Source organism: Choloepus didactylus, chromosome 11 (assembly GCF_015220235.1).
Source record: "Choloepus didactylus isolate mChoDid1 chromosome 11, mChoDid1.pri, whole genome shotgun sequence".
Taxonomy (NCBI): domain Eukaryota; kingdom Metazoa; phylum Chordata; class Mammalia; order Pilosa; family Megalonychidae; genus Choloepus; species Choloepus didactylus.
Window position 1 is genome coordinate 9,505,899 of NC_051317.1, and position 14,224 is coordinate 9,520,122.

General features: G+C 37.8%; 1 long non-coding RNA gene across 1 annotated transcript in view; it reads left to right on the plus strand.

Moving 5' to 3' along the window:
* Positions 1-5,755: 5,755 nt before the first annotated feature.
* The window catches only part of LOC119506455, a 119,328-nt gene continuing 110,859 nt past the window's right edge, over positions 5,756-14,224 (plus strand). Inside the window, exon 1 of the long non-coding RNA XR_005211002.1 lies at positions 5,756-5,997. This is a non-coding gene — a long non-coding RNA (uncharacterized LOC119506455). The remainder of the gene's footprint in view (positions 5,998-14,224) is intronic.

Consider the following 14,224-nt stretch of genomic DNA (forward strand, 5'->3'; position numbering starts at 1 on the left):
TTGTATGCTGCTCACAGAGATGGTTTAACAATCCCATTTCCAAAACACACTATTTCCTATGAAGTTGAGCAAAATGATATTTACAAAGTAATATTTTACTTCTACTTTTAACATACATTGGGACTTTTAAACATCTGGACAGACTAGATGTTTCAAATAAGGACTTGTTTGTCCACTGTATACAAAGCAGTCTTGAACAAACTGCACACATGTAACAATAGTTAATCTGAAAGTGCCTTCTAATTATGAACATTCTGTCTAGAACCCTTCCCTTTTATCCTTCCTCCACCAACCCTGGGGCTATCATGCTCAAAATTTCAGAGGACAAAATTTCCTGGGATTTTTAACACAAAATGTACAAGATGTATTAGTTTACTAACTATTTTTGTCATACATTGGCCACCTCTTTAACATTTAGAAGACTAGATGCTGTAAATTAGAATGTGTTTGTCCATTATACACACTATATACACAGCAAAGTAAAACAAAATGCACGAACATAATGACAATGGTTAATGTTGCTTCATTATGAACACACTGGCATAGAGCCCTTTGCACTTCTTTCTCCCTCTTCCCCCAAAGCAATGCACAAAATGTGTACTGCTCAGAGAGGTGGTTTGGCCATTTCAAAAAGCCCCACAATATTTCATATGAATTTTAACAGAAAGAGAATTACAAAAATTTTTAACGTATGTCAGGCACTTCACAACATCTAGGCAGAAGATATACTTCAAAAAGTACTTAGTACTGTCTACACATAGAGTAGTGAGGAATAAGATGCACACATAGAACAATGGTTATAATTTCAAAAATATCTTCTAAATGTGACCAGTCTGGCATAGAACCCTCATCTCTTTTCTCAACCTTCTGTTCCATGTACTCTAACCCACAGAACAAACTTGCATGTGTGTCCTCCCAGAGTCAGTTCCAGAGTCTCAATTCCATTTCAAAGTCATTTCCAGAAGACATTTCTGAGATTACATTTTTCCTAACAAATGGACATTACAAGACGTTTGATTTTTCTAACTCCACATTATCATATTCTGGCGACCTCTTTACAGCTAGAAAGCACAGGTGTGGTAAAAGTTTTCTTTTAAAAGGTTGGGGAGTGGTGGTGTAAAATGAAAGCAGCGTTTTTATCTTACATACACAGGCCTTCTACAAAGGGCCAGTAAATCTTTCCAGCGAGTGGTCGGCACTTCTTATTGGACAAATGTGCACAGTGTTCTACTGCTCTGCTTTCAAGCAGGGTCTTCTAGAAAGAAGACCAACGAGCCAATGGCCCGCTACCGGTTGCACCCGTGGTCTTCTAGGGCTCTGCTCACTTTTCGAGCCCTTTAAAGGCCTTTGCCCGCGGCTGTCAGGACACTTTGGCATCTCGTCCACTCGGGCTGGGCCGGCCATCTCAGGTCCCGATCTGCACGGCTCCGTGGCCTGCAGGGTGGCTGCGCTGGAGTCCTGGCAGACTCGTTTTCTGGCCCTCGTCGAGTCCCCTAACCGCCCTCCGCAGCTTCCAGAAGTCGGAAGTCGCCCTTCTCCTCGCTCCACCTCGCTCGCAGCCCCGCAGGTTTGCACAGGGAAACTCGGCAGCCGGCTGGGTCCAGATTTGGAGAGGTCGCCGCCGTCAGGACACCGTGCACGGGTGGGAGGGGAGGCTTCCGCCGCGGCCTCAGAGCCTGCACCGGGCCAGTGCGCAGCCGCGGTGAGGACTCCCGGCCTCCTCAGGGCGGGTGCCACGTGCGGGGCCGTTGTTTCCTGGTCAGCCGCCGCCCGCGCGCAGGGCATCGATGGATGGAAGAAGGCAGGCCGCGGTCGGCTGCTGCTGTTGGCTTTTCACCCTGCTCTCTCAAGGTGTGATATTTTAAGGGTATAATTTTATAACTGTGTGTGAGATAACCTGCTAATTGCTGTTTGAGTTGTTGGGAACTGTATCCCACTGGATGCAGGAAGGTATGTTTTCCAAACATTTAAAATCTCACCCATTTTCATTTAAATTTTTATCTTCGGCAATGTACATAACATAGTAATATGCTGGTATGATAAATGTAATTTATAAACAAATAATGGGATGCTCGTTCAATTTTTTTATTTTTTTTAATTTTTTTTTTTACTGCGGAGTGTGATGTCAATATATTTTGGAGACCACTGACATAGAGGGTAGCATTTTCGTGTTTTTGTGATTTGGAATGGTGAAAGGAGTCATAAATCTCAATGCCTGTCAGAGCCCCATGATTCGTGTTGTATTTCAACAACATTATGAATATAGTTTCATCATTCTTGTGGTTTTCACTAACAGCAGAGTTATATTTTAAGTGTTTCTGCCCCAGTCTTTCTTTCAAGATTGATTGAAATAGAGAGCAAGAGGAAGCATTTCCTTGTGTCACTGATACTACCTGGGAAAAATTTATTTCCCTCTGTTTTGGGAATGCAAAAAATATATAAGATGTAACTTTCTCTTTTGAAATATCTAAGCTAGGTATTAGGGGACAACAGTGCCAAAATTAATACTGTTCTCTGTCCATTCCTTCCATTGTTCCTTGAAAGTAGAATATCCAGAGAGTAATGAAGAATTGCCACAATATTAGGGGCATGTAAACTGATACCAGGTTTCAGAAACTGGTGGAACGGGGTGAGATGTGTGTGCATGTGTGTGTGCACACACACACACTCGTGTTTATATAGTTGGACAGACATTCAGGGCTCCCAGTGAGTCACAGGCTCTTCACACTGGATGTTTAGCATCCATTTTCACCCTTGTATAAGAAAGATAAGGGAGAAAGAGAACCTCTTACCAGTCTCATTGTGAATATTTTAAACAAATAAATAAAGGATAAGATGTAAAGTTAAGGTCCTGTTCTGCTCCACATTGACCTCACTCCCAGTTTAGAGTCCCACTCCTCAGACTATCAGCATTTTGTGAGTACTTCCAGAAATTTCTATGCATATACAAGTACATATATGTATAAGTATATATATCCTTTTCTTAAACAGATGGGAATCATATTATAGGTATTTATTATCCAGTATGCTTTTCTTTACTTTGCAGTGTAATTTGAATATTTTCAATAGGTGATAAAGATTTATCTCATTCTTTCTAGATGCTTCATGACATTCCATTGTATAGATTTGCTATAATTAATTTAGCTATTTCCTTGTTCAACAGTGTAATATCCTTATGCATGTATCTTTGTACACTTATAAGGGACACATTTATAGAAATGGTATTACTGGTTCAAATGTATGCAAGTTCAAAAATAGACGATAGAGTCAAAGAAAAGTGCATCAGCTTATCCTCTCATCAGTGAGAAATTTTCCCATTTGTTTCAGATCCTTAATTGTTTAGATTTTATGGCTAAACCTGGCATTTGATTTTTCTCTTAATTTGTTTTTCTTTAATAATGAGCGATGTTGAGCATCTTTTCTATAGCCTATTGGCTATGTTTATCTTCTGCAAGTAGGTAATTTTTAAAATATTACCTAGGGTAGGATCCTTTCCATTGTACTGATTACACCCATAACTGTTAACTATACTTAGGGTCACCAAAGAAGTGGAGTCAGTGGGGAATACATGTTTGAGTGAACTTTGGCTGTTCCATCAAAAAATCTGATTACTGAGGAAACTTGAAAAGCTTTGCTTGTGTGACTGACAACCCAAACCTAACAGAGGTAATGGAATGATTATGTTGCACAGCCTTTCAGCTATTTAGTCAGCTATTGTAGGATGAAAGGTGCCTTCTTTCTTCCCTGGATTTTGCTTTGGGAGAGTGATTTCCTGGTTAGACCCCACATGACAATGCAGCCAGGTGTTTTAGGACCTGATCCCCAATGCACAGAAACAGATCAAATTTATTTAACATTCTGGCCTCAGGTTACAATAGCTATGTCACTGAGTTTGAGCGGGCATCAAATTCTCTGGGGATATACTACTGTTCACTACATTAACTATCCTTTATGTTGTTTCATTATTTTCTAAGGCTTTACTTTGTATTGGATGGTGTAAATCGTGTGGCTAGAGATAAACATGCAATTTTGAGAAGCACTTGAAATAAAAATGTGACTGGTCAGCATATGAATTATTAAATGCAACATGTATAATATAGCTTTATGTAGTGTTACCTAGATTGGGCCCTTGTGCTATTTCTATGAATTTAAAATGTATGATTATATTTTTATGATACTCAAGTGGTCTGACTAGTTTATATTCTGAGAACATTTCTTGTTGTACTCTTTCCATCAGATTCTACTCTTAAAATTCACTGCGTGGTCTCTATAGACAAGAAGCAAAAGTTCTCCACTGCTACAGCCTTGTAGTTGAATGACAGAGAATCCACATTTCCTCTCATTTTATTCTAAGGCAGCCAGTATATTTTATAGTCATTCTTCTTTTAAAGACATTCAAGTTAATATTATATTTTTTAAAAGTAGGATAATTTTCAGTTGATAAAAATCTGAAATCCTACAGACCTTAAAAGAGATACAAAGAACTAAAAAAAAAAAAAAAAAAGCAACAACTCACAAACAGAGAAATTTATCATATCTATCTAAAAATTCAGCTATGCATTTGCTGGTCACATTGTAGAATTGCTAATATTACCTACTACTCAAAAGCATTGAAATAAACTTATTTAGAAGTGATGCTATTTACCAAAAAATTGGAGAAGATGAGGCATATGTCTCTTTATGTTGGATTAAAATTGATTAGTTATATTTTGTGGAAAGTGAGACGTTTTAAAGATTTATTTTAACAGGGAAATCTTTTCCTATCTTGTAACTTCACACTGGGTATAATACTAAAGTTTTTCCTTACAATCTGTGGTTTTGAAATCTATAGACCTGAGTTAAAACTTATTCATTTGAAAATTTCTTAGCTTTTGTAATGAGGGTACACTGATCAAAAAATTGTTTCATGGTATTTTTCTTAGGGTACCCACTCTGGTCAAATGGAATCATCTACTTTACAAGTTATTATAAAAGAAACCTAATAAAAAATAAATTGCATGTAATTGTGATAAAGGATAAACTTACTGATTAGTTAGAAAACACCAAAGACATAATTGCTTTCTGTATCTGTGTAATCAGTAATGGGTTAATAATACTATTTTGTAAAAGAAAGAATATTTTTAAAATGCACTAAATTGTTTTTTGCTGAATGCCATAAGAGAGTTGAGTAATCTCTAATTCCTGCCAGAGAGAGACTTTGGCATTGAGAAGGATCATTTTTATGGTCGTTTCATGTATTCAACCAGCATTTACTGAAGCCCTGTTCTTCTTATGTACCCTGCTGGGCACAGAGTTTAGGGTGGGCCATGTTAGAGGTAGAAATGATCAATAAAACAAACTGCCTGAAGTATTTTACAAGCTTGGGGATGGGAGGGTATGGAGAGGCACTCATTTAAATAGCACAGGATATTTCAAAGAAGAATGAGTAGTCATTAATGGTACAAATAGCACAGTCATAAGTGCTAACTTTAGATTGGTGTTTACTAATTGCCAATTGTTAGCTGAGGGCTTGACTCCCCATGGTTGATGTAACATCATCTCCCCAATATCCATCACCTTCTCCTTCACCATCTCATACTTATTGTGCAGTTTATAGGGGTACTGATATTTCCCAACCCGCTCCTCCTCCATGCTACAGTGACTGGTCCATGTAAGCATGTCTGAGGCAATTAGCACATGGAATTCCTGTGCCCCAGGCACTGTTTCAGGAAAGGGCTTGCTGTTTCTTTTGGGTGAGAGGATAGGAAGAGAGGTTTTCTGAGGGTTTGTGGAAAGGTTTTTCCTTACTCTTCTGGGAGAGCTTCTTTAAATGATCATTTTGTTCACTGTTTTGTTTCGTATGAGGAAGCCTCTTGGAACCATGAGGAAGAGCCAGGCTGAGACTGAGTCTGACACTTCAGAAGCCACCACGCAATGAGAGAAGGAAGCCAGGTTCTTGATCTTGTGGCTGAATCAAACCAAGCCTGAAGCCTACATTTCCTCTGAACTTCAAAATAAGTGAGTCAGTAAAACACTTTTGTATTTATGCCAGTCTGAATTGGGATTTCTCATGCCTTCAACCTGTCTAAATTATGCTCTGGAGTTATCTCTTTTAATCGTCACAATGAGCCTAAGAAATAGATGATGTTATTGTCACCATTTTATGGTTGAGGCAACTGAGGCCTAGAATGGTTAAGTAACTTTCCCCAAATTACAGTAGCAGCAAATGGTAAACCCAGGATGATAGTAGTTTGACTCCAGGGACCACCCTCCTAATCACCACATCCTACTGTTCCACGTGCTTTGGGTACACAGAGCAAATGTCAGAAAAACTTAAAGAAGTGGCATGATGGTAGCATTTGATCTGGGTCTATAAGGTAGAATATAAATCAACAAAGAATGGAATGGAAGCAGCAGCTTTGGAGTAGAGGAGATAAAGTAGCCGAAGCCAGGGTCCGTCAGCTGTCAGAAGATGAAGAAGAGAATGGTATACAACAGGATGGAGGAGTTAAAAGGAGGGAGGAGTGCTGAAAGGAAATGGTGAAACAGTGGAAGAAGCAGAGCAATTGAGTCCAATACCAACATACTACTAATTCAGTAGATATTGGGATGATGGTACTAGCAATTGTTGGACCAAAAAATAACATCACCATGATCTGTGTACACTTAAGAGTTCAGCATTATGATTGATTATCAGGGAAAATCCAGATTTCAATTTAGGAGAGAAGGTGGAGGAAGTGTTGCCAAAAAGATTGGTGGAGAATGTGTCTTAGGGTTCAAATGAGCACAGTGAAGGGTTAGCAGGGGTATCCATGGGTGCGGATAATAGCATGGCCTAGAACACAGGTGTGAGAGGGGTAGTGGACTGGAAGCATGTTCATGCAGTTGGGTCAATGTACCAAAACGAGCAAGACAAAGAATTGCAGGAGGTAAAGAGACCATTGTCAGATATAACTGCATCCAAGATTTCATTTATATTTGTGGACTCCTTCATAATTCTGATTTCCAGTGCATCAAATCCTGCTGGAAGAAGGGAGCTGAGGTGGCTATGGTAACCCAACAAACCTAAAACAATATTAATATTCACAGACAGATGGTGGGTGTAGTCCTTTAAAAACAACAATAACATCAGCAGGGGCAGCCACAACAGCAACAACGATAGTAATTTGTAACTCCGGCCTCTGGAGAAGAACAGAGCTGCATATATTATTTTTTTAATAATCAGTCACAAATTAACTAATTGCTGCAATCCCTAAACCTGTTTTTCTCTCAAGCTTGTCATTATCTGCAGATGTCAAAACAAGTAAAATAAATGGACTAGATTTCTTTCAGATGTTTGTTGGTAATATTTACTCCTCTAAAAAAAGGAAGTCTGACAGCAAAAGCTTCTTCCTGGGTCATTACTTTGAAAATTCTTTTTATTTTTGAATATCTGGTAGACATTTCTAGATTCTCCCTTTTTTCTTTTCTGAATCATTAAGCTCAGTAATTTCCCTGCAAAACTGGCTAAAAGTTCACTATGGGAGCTTGGTTAAAAATGCACATTCTTGGTCTCTACCCTAGATACATAGGTTTATTAAGTCTGGAGAAGGAACCAGGAATCTACATTTTAAATGAGCTTCCCTCCTGATTCTGATGCATTGGTGTCATGCCAGGCTGTGAGAAACACAGCTCAAATCTTGGTGGACCGGTGGCTGGAGCTTAGGAAAGGGAGTTGTACATCCATTGCCCTGAATATTGTTTTAGTGATTTTTTTGCTAATCCTTATTTCTCTTTGCTACAAACCTTTGCTTCTTGAGATAGAGTGTTAGGATGGAAAGACCTCAAGTGCTGGAACAAGGTCTGAATTTGAATCCTAATTCTGGCATTTACTGAAGGTGAAACCCTGGCAGAGACAGGCATTCTCTCTTTGAGTCTCAGTGTCTCCATTTATGAAATGGCCCTAAGAATCTTCCTGAGAGGACTAGTGATGATAGAGAATGGCTTATTCAATACTTAGTGTATAATAAGTGCTCAATCATTGCTATTATTACCTTGATTTTTTTTTACCATTTTTTATTGAAATATATTCACATACCATTCAGTCTTCCAAAGTATAATACAGTTGTGCAGAGTATCATCATATAGTTGTGCATTCATCACCACAATCAATTTTTGAACATTTTCTTTACTCCAAAAAATAAAAATAAGGATAAAAATAAAAGCAAAAAGAATATCCAAAACATCCCATACCTCTCCTGCCCCATATTATTCATTTACTTTTTGTCACCATTTTTCTACTTATTTGTCCATACACTGGGTAGAGTGAGTGTGAGCCACAAGGTTTTCACAACCATATGGTCATATTGTGTAAGCTATATAGTTATACACTTGTCTTCTAGAATCAAGTCTACTAGATTGCCATTCGACAATTTCAAATATTTCCTTCTAATAAACTAAAAACTAAAAAGGGATATCTATGTAACACGTAAGAGTTAACTCCAGAATGACCTCTTCACTCCATTTGAAATCTCCCAGCCACTGAAACTTAATTTTGTTTCATTTCTCTTCCCCTTTTGGTCAGGAAAGCTTTCCCAATCCCATGATGCTGTATCCCATTTCATCCCCAGGAGTCATGTCCCACTTTGCCAGTGAGATTTACACCCCTGGAAGTCATGTCCCATGTATGGGGGAGGGCAGCGTGTTTACCTGCAGTGTTGGACTAGAGAGAGAGGCCACACCTAAACAATGGAAGAGGTTCTCTGGGGGTGATTCTTAGGCAAAATTATGAGTAGCTTAGCCTCTCCTATGCAGTAACTAGCTTCATAAGGGCAAGCCCCAAGACTGAGGTCTCGGCCTACTTACCTTGATGTTTATTTTGCACTGCCTTGTCACACCTGCCTATTGGTTTGTTAGCACCAACGTTTTCATTTATGGAGGATTACATGAGATGTGCATACTCAAGGGGATTTTTCCTTTCCCTTTTCCCTTTCACTTTGGCCCCAAATTAAGGTCCATTAGTGAGGAGCTAAGCCTAGTGATTAGGTGAAGAATGGGATGTGCTACTGGATACTGGGCACTAGAGCAGAGACTGTGCTTGCATTGAGATTCTCAGAAACGCCTGCAGTTTGCTAAAGTAGAAGGCAGGATAAAGGTATAGTGTCTTTCTACACTTGTATTGCCTGTTGTGCATCCCACAAAACCTATTGTCATCTAGTGTTTTGGTGTGGTGGAAGTTTCTAGTTTTATAATTATCATTGATTAGGGATTCATGAAGAGAGGTAGACTTTTTGACTTCTGGCTTAGATCGTGGATTCCAAAAAGAATTTCTTGGAAAGTCTGAGTGGTCTTTCTTAATGTAACAATGCCAAGAGGCTTACCATATATCGCAAACTGGCAGTTTGTGGGCTGTATTACTCTTTAAAAATTTTACTTAAATTTGCTTCTTATCAGCACTGTGTTAAAAAAATGGAATAAGGTAAAACAAACAAACAAATGAACAAAACAACCAAGAAAAGTCACCTAAAAATCCAAATTTCTGGCTCTTCTTGAAAAATCCAAAGTAATGACAATTATTGGCCCAGGAGCAGTGAGCAAATGCACCAGTGTGTCAGGGTCCACACCACCACCTGGTGTGTTTCACTCACTGTTTCCTGCCAGGCTCTCCTTGGCGTTGAGGCTTATGACCACAAACTTAAGAGTATAAGTTGTAGATTCAGACTGCCTGGGGCTTAAATACCCATTCCTCGGGTTATCCTGTGTGTGCTGGTTTGAATCTGTTATGTACCCCATAAAAGACTATCTTCTTTTAATCCACTCTTGTGAGGGCAGACCTATTGTGGATGGGACTTTTTGATTAGATTATTTCCATGGAGATGTGACCCCACCTATTCAAGGTGGGTCTTAATTCTTTACTGGAGTCCTTTAAGAGAGCTGAGAGAGAGAGAGAGAGAAAGCACTCAGAGAAGCTGAGAGATAGAAGCTAAGATATGTAATCCAGAGTTTGCCCCTGGGAGAAGCTAAGATAGAACCCCGGAGAAATTTTGGAAGAAATCCATAGAACCAGACGCTAACCCCAGGAGAAGACCTGCATACTCCGGCCATGTGTCTTCCCATGTGACAGAGGAACCCCAGAGGCCATCGGCCTTTCTTCAGAGAAGGTATCCTCCTGTTGATGCCTTAATTGGGACATTTTCATGGCTTTAGAAATGTAAATTTGTGAACTAATAAACCCCCATTTTAAAAGCCAGTCCATTTCTGGTATATTGCATTTTGGCAGCTTTAGCAAACTGGAACACTGTCCACCTCTGGGCAAGTTAGTTAATCTCTTTGTGTTGATTTCACATCTGCAAAATAGGGATGATGATAATAATATCTGTATTGTAGGACTGTTAAGAGAGTTACATGAGAACAATACATGTAAAAACTATGGAACATAGTGCTAGTAGTAGTTAGGGGAGATGATGATGATAGATCAACTAGAATAGCTGCTTCATTAACAGCTTAAACTGATATCTATGGAATGTTCCTTGCCCCTCAGAGAGAGAATGAATGTTCACCAATTAAATGATTGGACATTTTATGACTATCGTTTTCTGCTACGTAAGAGGATATTTAAAAGACATTCCTACTGAGTATTGTTGTGTGTTGAATGAAGACAACAGTAAAATGAAAGAGAATAAAGGAATATATTAACCTTTTTTCCCCAATCCTTTTACGAAAATCTACATAAATACAAAAAAAGCAAAAAAAGAGTGGGTTGAACATTTGTATACCCTCAACCTAGATTCAACGTTAGCATTATATACCATTATAGCTTTACATATCTTACTTTATCTGTGTGTGTATATATGTGTATTTTTCTTTTATTTGATTCCATGATTGCATTTTCAGTAATAGACCCTTCACCCTATATTCTTTTGCATGCCTCTTTTAAGAAATAACATTTCCCTACAATACTGTTACAGCCAGAGAAAAATAACCAGAATTCCACATTACTTGTCCAGTCATATGTAAATTTCCTCAACTCTCCTGCAATTATATTTTGTAAGTTTCTTTAAGAAGGGTTCAATGAATGTTCACACATTGCAATGAATTTTTAATCTAGAAGAAGCCTGCCATCTATTTTTTTTTTTAATTAGAAAAGTTGTGGGTTTACAGAACAATCATGCATAAAATACAGGATTCCCTTATACCACCGTATTATTAACACCTTGCATTGGTGTGGAACATTTATTACAATTGATGATAGCACATTTTTATAATTGTGCTTTACCATCTATTTTTAAATTGTGGCATAAATGACATAAGCTGCACATATTTAAAGTGCGTAACTTTATAAGATCAGGCACATATACACCCATGAAATCATCACCACAATCAAGATAGAAAAATTACACTACCGCCAAAGCTTTGTAATCTTTCCTTTTGGACCTCTTCCTATCTCATCTCACATCCCCTAGTAATCACGGATCTTCTTTCTGTCACTCAAGTTTAGTTTACATTTTCTAGAATTTCATATAAATGGAATCATAAAGTCTTTACTATATTGTGTCTGATTTCTTTCCCTCAGCATAATTATTTTGAGTTTACTCCGTGTTTTTGCACCAATCAATTATTTTTATTGCCAAGTAGCATTACAGTTGATGGATAGGTCACAGTGTATCTGTTAACCTATTGATGAGCCTCTGGGTTGTTTTTTTGGCTAATACAAATAAAGCTGCTATGAATATTTGTGTACAAGTCTATGTGGACATATGTTTTCTTTTGTCTTGAATATATTTCTAGGACTGGAATAGCTGGGTCATATAGTAGATCTGTGTTTAACATTTTAAGAAACTACTAAATTGTTTTCCAATATGCTTATAATATTTTATATTACCAGCAGTGTCTGAGACTTCCATTTCCTCCTTGCCAATACTTGGTAAGCTATGTTTTAAAATTTTTAGATATTCTAATAGGTGTTGCCTTTATTTTTAATTTTTGTTTTTGTTTTGTTTTATTATGTTTTTCATGACCTTGACTTTTTTAAATGTTTTGAAAGCCAGGGCACTATTTTGTTATATTTTTAATTTGTGAAATATAACATATACAGAACAGTGATACCTTTCAAAGTACAATTTAACAAGTAGGGTAAATTTCAAAATGTTATGGGTTACAGTTCCACAGTTTCAGTTATTTCCTTACTATGAAATATAAGATATATACAGAAAGGTGATAACTGTCAAAGTAGAATTTAACGAGTAGCTATAGAGCAAATTTCAAAGAATATTATGGGTTACAAGTCCACCATTTCAGTTATTTCTTTCTAGCTGTTCTAATTCCCTAGCATCTAAATATATATATATGTGTGTATATATATATATATATTTATATAAAGAGTCAGTATTTGTAATCTTTTGTTGAATCCTATCTTGTCTGTTACTACCTCTTCCTCTTGATTAATCAGTTTCTTGGTCTTCAGGGATGTCTAGGCAGTGACCACCCTAACTTGTTCATATTGAAAAGGGATGTCAACATTATGGGGAAGGGGCTGCATCTGGATGATATTCTTGAAGAGGCTGTTGCCTCTGGGTTTTGGGACTTATCTGGTGTAGGAACACTCTGGTGGATTTAAGTTTCAGAGATAAACTTAGCGAGTGAAACTTAATATAGAATCTCAGATATGGACCTACACATTTCAGGACAACTGTTGGTTAGGGCTTGGGATACTGGGCCCTTTGGGATATTTAGGTGGAGCTTGCATAAGAGTAACCTCCAGGACATCCCCTTGACTCTATCTGAAATCTCTTAGCCACTGAAACCTTATTTTGTTACCTTTCTTTTTCACTTTTTGGTCAAGAAGGCATTTTCAGTCCCTCAACGTCAGGGCCAAACTCATTTCTGGGAGTCGTGTCCCACATCGCTAGGGAGATTCAGTCCCTTGGGAGTCATGTCCTGTAAAGGGGGAAGGATAAGGAATTTATTTGCAGAGTTGAACTTATAGAAAGGCCACATCTGAGCAACAAAAGAAATTCCGTGGAGGTGCCTCTTAGGCATAATTATAGATAGTCTCAGCTTCCCTTTTATAGCCATAAGATTCATAAGAGCAAGCCTAAAGATTGAGGTCTTGACTTTTTAAGTAGGGGATTCCTAATTTCACATAGCATGTATTCTGTCCAAGATAAACAGTATCTCACATTATCTTCACTTAGGTGTGCAGTCATCATCACTCTCAATTTTAAACAATTATCATAACACAAAACACCTCAAATTTCTTATCAGACCCTAATTATTCATCCTTAGTATTAATGTAGTACTGATAAGATACTCTTATTAAATATAGACCATAATATACAATGGATAGTTTTTTCCATGTACCACTCTGTTGCTAACTCTTTGTACCAGCGTCATGCCTTAGAAGTATATTATGCAAACACTTATTTATATTTGTAGTGCTAATCTGTGGGATACATGTCTTTCAACAACCATTTTTTATCATGTTTGCCTTCAATGCAGTACTGATACTTATAATCCCATTAATGAGCAATCATCACCCCTGTTCATTTCCATACCTTTATGTTCATACTCTTTAACATGTCTGTACATATTAGGTTATCATTCCCCGTTCACTATCTTCAGTCTATCTCGAGTTCCCTATATTCTACATTATAAGACACTGATTTTACTTTGTTCTTGGAGTTCATAGCAGTGGTAATATTGGTAATATACAATATCTCTCCTTTTGTGTCTGACTTATTTCACTCAGCATTATGTCTTAAAGGTTCATCCATGTTGTCAAAAGTTTCAGGGCCTCGTTCCTTCTTACTGCTGTATAGTATTCCATTGTGTGTATATACCGCATTTTGTTTATCCACTTGTCTGTTGGAAGACACTTAGATTGTTTCCATATCTTGGCAGTTGTGAAGAAAGCTGCTATGAACATCAGTGTGCAAATCTATGTTCATCTCACTGCTTTCAGATATTCTGGGTATATCCCAAGAAGTGGCATTGCTGGATCATCGGGTATCTCGATATGCAGTTTTCTGAGGAACCAACAGACTGTCTTCCATGGGAGCTGTACCATTCTACATTCCCACCAGCAATGAAAAACAGTTTCAATTTCTCCACATCCTTTCCAGCATTTGTAGTTTCCTGTTTGTTTCACGGCAGTCATTCTTATTGATGTGAGATGATATCTCGTTGTTTTGATTTACATTTCCCTAATAGCTAGTGAAGATAAACATTTTTTCATGTGTTTTTTATCCATTTGTATTTCCTTTTCAGA